Source organism: Sciurus vulgaris (assembly GCF_902686455.1).
Source record: "Sciurus vulgaris genome assembly, chromosome: 6".
NCBI lineage: Eukaryota > Metazoa > Chordata > Mammalia > Rodentia > Sciuridae > Sciurus > Sciurus vulgaris.
In genome coordinates, this window is record NC_136466.1 from 90,566,647 (window position 1) to 90,572,646 (window position 6,000).

Consider the following 6,000-nt stretch of genomic DNA (forward strand, 5'->3'; position numbering starts at 1 on the left):
TCTTTCCTTGGTTTCTTGTGCTTTGGGAGTCTTGTTGAGGAAGTCTGATCCTACACCAACATGATGAAGATTTCGACCTACTTTGTCTTCTGTTAGGTGCAGGGTCTCTGGTCTAATTCCTATATCCTTGATCCATTTTGAGTTCAGTTTTGTGCAGGGTGAGAGATACAGATTTAATTTCATTTTACTGCATATGGATTTCCAGTTTTGCCAGCACCATTTGTTGAAGAGGCTATCTTTTCTCCATTGTATGTTTTTGGCTCCTTTGTCTAGTATGAGGTGACTGTATTTATGTGGTTTTGTCTCTGTGTCTTCTATTCTGTACCATTGGTCTGTCTGTTTATTTTGGTGCCAATACCATGCCGTTTTTGTACTATTGCTCTGTAGCATAGTATAATGTCTGGTATTGTGATACCTCCTGTTTCACTTCTACTCAGGATTGTTTTGGCTGTTAATTCAGCAAAGTAGCAGGATATAAAATCAATACACGTAAATCTAATGCACTTCTATTCATAAGTGATGAATCCACTGAAAGAGAAATCAGGAAAACCACTCCATTCACAATAGCCTCAAAAAAAAATAAAATACTTGGAATTAATCTAACAAAAGAGGTGAAAGATCTCTATAATGAAAACTACAGAACATTAAAGAAAGAAATTGAAGAAAACCTTAGAAGATGGAAATATCTCCTGGGTTCTTGGATAGGCAGAATTAACATTGTCAAAATGGCCATACTACCAAAGGTGCTCTACAGATTCAATGCAATTCCAATTAAAATCCCAATGACATTCTTCATAGAAATAGAAAAAGCAATCATGAACTTCATCTGGAAGAACAAGAGACCTTGAATAGCCATTGGGAACTTTTGTAGTTGCCTCTTGCAATGTACTACAACAAAAGTATTCATGCATGCCCTCCTAAGCCAGGTGGTTTTAAAAAAAAAAAAAAAAAAAAAAAAAAAACAGCTTCCAGCTTCCAGGTCTCTTTCGCTCTGACTCTGGGAGATATAGCCCTTGTGTGAAAGTCACCCTCTAGTGTTTTAAGGAATCCCAAGATATCCAGATGAAGAGGCCATGTGGACATACTCCAACTCTTCCAGACAATCCAGCTAAGGAGCCAAATACATGTGGAAAAGGCATTTTAGATATCAAGCCTACAGATTACACTAGCCCCAGCAGATGAATTACTGTCTGCCTACAACCACATGAGAGGTTCCAGGCAAGAACTCCAACCTGAGAACAACCTACAAAGTCTTAATAGCAATGGCAACAATCTGTTAAAACCCACTGAAATGTGGGGTGGTTTGTGATATAGCAAAAATAACTGAAATAGATGCAAAAATCTGCCAGACTAGAGTTTTTAATATTCAACATAAAGTTAAAACATTTTGCCCAACATACATGAAAAAAATGCCAATGGCCTTTTCTTCAAGTTATTTAACCTCTGGTGTTTTAGAGGCAACATTCTTATCAAGAACATTGCTCCACACAGATAGTCTTTCTAAAGATACTACTGTCTATTTAAAACCAGTAATATTTGCCTTGAGTAACTGCTGCCTACCTAACAATTAGTCACAGCAAAGTAGACTTCTGAATAGAATTTCAAGCAGTAGAATCTTTAAGAATCCAGAAACCTGAAATATTTGCCAGCACCATGGTAGGAAATTTATTTCTGTATCTGAGCCAATCTAAACTTCTATTGGCACTTTTACAGGGACTTGGGAAACACAAGTCTCTTTTCAACCAGAGGGGAGAAGTCTGCTTTACTACATGCACTGTACATTTCCTGGAGTTAATGGGATGTGTGCAGGCCAGGGGAGGTGGAAAAACAAGCCAAAATAAACCTCCAGAAGAGATAAGATTATTAGTGTCAAGATTACATTACCAGATCCAAGGAGAAGACGTCACATCTTTCTTTTTTTCTACAGGGAAGGTAGATTAGATTTCTATTTTATTACTGATTCTTCCCTCTTCTTTATTCAAATTTCTTGTCTCTCCTTGAGAATAGTTTGCTCTCATTTTATTTACAAATATATCTAAGTTTAATTAATACATATTCATTTAACCTAGAATTTGTTAATAGTTGGATTTGGCTTGAGTTTTAAGTTTATCTTGAGATAATGAACAAAGTAATCACCTAACAAATCAGCAGAAGGGTTTATCTCAAAATAATTAAGATATAAATATCCATATGAACATAAACATTAATTACATGTATAAAAACATATCACTAATCTGCAAACAAGTTTTACATATTCACTCACGATTCATCTTGAAAAATTTTATTTATTTAAGTTGTCAAACAATAAAAGAATATTCTTTTAAGTATTCTCCTTGCAGTGCCACTAGAGTCTAGAGATACAGACTCTTTGAGGCTAGAGATAGTACCCTTGGCACCCCAACATGTAGACGGGACGTTGGGATACCTTCAATAAATGTTTACTTGGTTAATGAATCAATGATTCAGACTGCAGTGATGAACGTCAGGGATCTATTTAATACAGAGTTTCAAATTATAGCTTATAGACCCAATTCAACCACAGTCTAGTCCCATTTGGCCTTACGTACTGCTGTGTTAGGTTTTGTCTCATTAAAAAGGCAATGAATTCATTTGATACAATATCTTTTTAAAACAGTATGCAATGAAAGGGCTCATCCACACCTCTGTTGGAGTCCTTGTGTCCTCCCAACTTGCCTCAAAGGTAATCCCTTTTTTCAGTTTCCTCAGTAGTTTCTAGTTTAGGCGAATTCTTTACGCGTTGGTACTCTTGTGTTCCCCTTTTAAAAACAAAGGTAGAACATTATGTAGCCTGGTTCATATCTTGATGATTTTTAAAATATATTTAAAGACCTTCTTCTCTATCATCTTAAACCAGTTATTGCACTCATTGAGTCCCATGTCCAGGCACAGCAGACGTTTGATAAGCCACCACAGAGTAATACATCTGAAACACAGAGGGCACATCCTATGTACTTGTTACAGTGAATGAAACAGACACATTTTACACAAATGAAGCACAACTTCTCCATTCCTCTGGCTATACATGGTGCAGAGTCACACCTGTCATGTAATCATATATGTATATAGGGTAATAAATGTATATAGGGTAATAATGTCTGTTTCATTCCACCATCCTTCCAACTCCAAACTCCCTTTTCTCCCCTCACTCCCCTCTGCCCAATCCAAAGTTTCCTCCATTATTCCTCCCCCACCCCATTATGGATCAGCATCCACTTATTTATGGTAGAAATGTGAATATACACCACATTTCATTCATCAATGGGCTTCAATGGGCACCAGTGGGCACCTTGATTGATTTTATATCTTGGCTATTGTGAAAAGGGCTATAATGGACACGGGCATACAGATACCTCTTTGACATGTTGATTTCCTTTCCTTTAAATATATACCCAGTAGTGGGATTATTGGATATGGTTGTTCTAATTTTAGCTTTTTGGGGAATCTTTACACTGCTTTCCATAATGGCTATACTAGTTTACATTCCAACCAACGATGTATAAAAGTTTCCCATTCTCTGCATCCTCTCCAGCATTTGCTATTTTTTGTCTTTGATTATAGCCATTTTAAGACAAGATGATATCTCATTGTGGCTTTGATTTACATTCTGTTGATGACTAGTGAAATGAAACTTTTTTTTCGTATACTGGTTGACCATGTATCTATCTTCTTTTATAAAATGTCTACTCAAATCATTGCCCATCTTTTAATTGGATTTTTTTCTGCTGAGTTGTTTTGAGCTTCTAGATATTGAATTGTTGTCAGACGAGTAGTTTGCAAATATTTTCTCTAATTCTGCAGGTGGTCTCTTTACTGTTGGTGGCTTCCTTTGCTGTGCAGAAGTTTCTTAGTTTGATGTAGTCCAATTTGTCTAATTTTGCATCTGTCGTCTGTGCTTTTAGGGTTTTATCAAAAAATCTTTGCCTATGCCAATATTTCGAAGTGTTTCTCCTGTTTTCTTTCAGTAGTTCAATGGTTTCAGGTCTTATATTTAGGTCTTTGATCTAATTTAAGTTGATTTTTGGATATGGTAGGAGAGAGGGGTCTAGGTTCAGCTTTCTCATATGGATACTGTTTTTCCCAGTATGGTTGCTTGAAAAGACTGACCATTCTCCAATGTATCTTTTTGGTGTCTTTGTCAAAATGAGTTGGCTGAAAATGTGCACATGGAAGCTATTGTAAATAGAAATGGTTTCTTGATTTCTTTTCAGATGGTTTGCTGCTGGTATAGAAACACTACTGATTTTGTATTTTGATTTATTGCATCTTACAACTCTACTGGGTTTCTCATTAGTTCTAACAGTTTTTGGTGGAATCTCTAGAGTTTTCTAATGTAAGATCATGTTATCTACAAACAGGTAATTAATTTCTTACTTTCCAATCTGTCATTTATTTATTTCTCTTGATAATTGCTCTGTCTGCAACCTCCAATAGAATATTGAATTCTAGTGGCTATTTTAAAGAAATACTCTTCTGGAGAAGTGATACCCAATATCATTCACAATGATAAACATAAAATGTTAATATTTGTTTGGCATATTGGAGAAGGCCACTCTGAGCCAGACAGCAGACCCAGAAAAGATAGCAAGATGAAAGGTATTTTTTCATGGCAGAATGTTTGGAAATTTCACTTTGAAGTGTCTTAAGGAAAAGGAAAAGGGAAACTAACATTTCTTTAGTTCTTGTATGGCTGTCATTATCCCGAGAACTAAGGTTTTGCTGGGTGCATTGCCACATGCCTTATAATCCCAGTGACTCAGGAAGTTAAGGCAGGAGGATCGCAAATTTGAGGCCAACCTTGTCCACTAAGTGAGACCCAGTCTAAAAATAAAAAATGTTTTTAAAGGCTAAGGATGTAGCACACTAGACTGGCATGTGTGAGGCTCTGAGTTCATTCCTCAGTTGGAAAAAATAAAAAAAGAACTAAGAATTTGATCTTGATTATAATGTACTAAGCATAAATATGTATTAATTCTCCACACTGAGACAGTCATATTTGGATCAAATCTGTAGTGTCAGAAAGTAAATCTGAACTCAGGTTTCTGGCTCCCAATGTTTTGTTTTGTTTTTTGCTGTAGTCTCAAATGGTAACTAACATGTATCTGAAAGACTAAAGAATTTTCAAGAACTCAAATGACACAGCTTTCCCTGGATGCATTTTGGCTTCAATTCTAATTGCTGAATTATCTGAATATAACCCTGTTTGTGGTAACCAGTCTCCGAGCTGGATCCCAGTGATCCCTGTATTCCTCCTCCCACATTGCTTCAGTACTCACCTGTATAACCAGTAAAACATAGCAGAAGTGATGGTATGTGACCTGAAAGGTTAGGTCACTCAGCCTGTGGGGAGCCCATCATCATGCCATGGGGACACTTGAGCACCCTTATGGAGAGGCCCACTGGTGAGAATATCCAAGAGTCATGGGAGTCAGTTATTTCAGAAACAGTTCTTTCAGCATGGGTCAAACCTTCAGATGACTGTAGCTCTAGCAGATGTCTTGATTGCAAACTCATGAGACAGAAACCCCTGGCTAATCTGCTCCCAAATCCCTGATCCCCAGAAACTATGTTTGTTGTTTTAGGACACTAACAATTGTAGTAATCTATTACACATTGATATATAACTAATATAGGGTTCTAACATACAGATGAAGAAACAAAGCAAAAACAGTAAATATTTTGCCTCTTCTGTGATTGATACAGATTTCTGTGTTCTTGATATAGAACATACTCACTTAAGAGAGGTTTTAAAAAAAGGATTTTGTTGACATTTCCAAATATTACTAACTTTTAACTTTGTTTTATTAAGGACTAGTGCCAAACAGAAAAAATAGCAGGGCAAGGTCATTTCAACTACATGGTGGGGAAAAAGTATTTTTATGAATTTGATATTTGAACCAGTATGACTGAAAAATGAAATAATCTAACAAGTGGATGGAAGTGGTTTTGTAAATAGAGCTCTGTGCTGTTGCCAGACTCTGA

General features: G+C 36.4%; 1 long non-coding RNA gene across 2 annotated transcripts in view; it reads right to left on the bottom strand.

The window, feature by feature from the left end:
• LOC306663104 overlaps positions 1-5,412 on the bottom strand; it is a 130,921-nt gene extending 125,509 nt beyond the window's left edge. For both annotated transcript variants that reach the window (XR_013764351.1, XR_013764352.1), the window contains exon 1: positions 5,295-5,412. This is a non-coding gene — a long non-coding RNA (uncharacterized lncRNA). The remainder of the gene's footprint in view (positions 1-5,294) is intronic.
• Between the last annotated feature and the right edge of the window lie 588 nt (positions 5,413-6,000).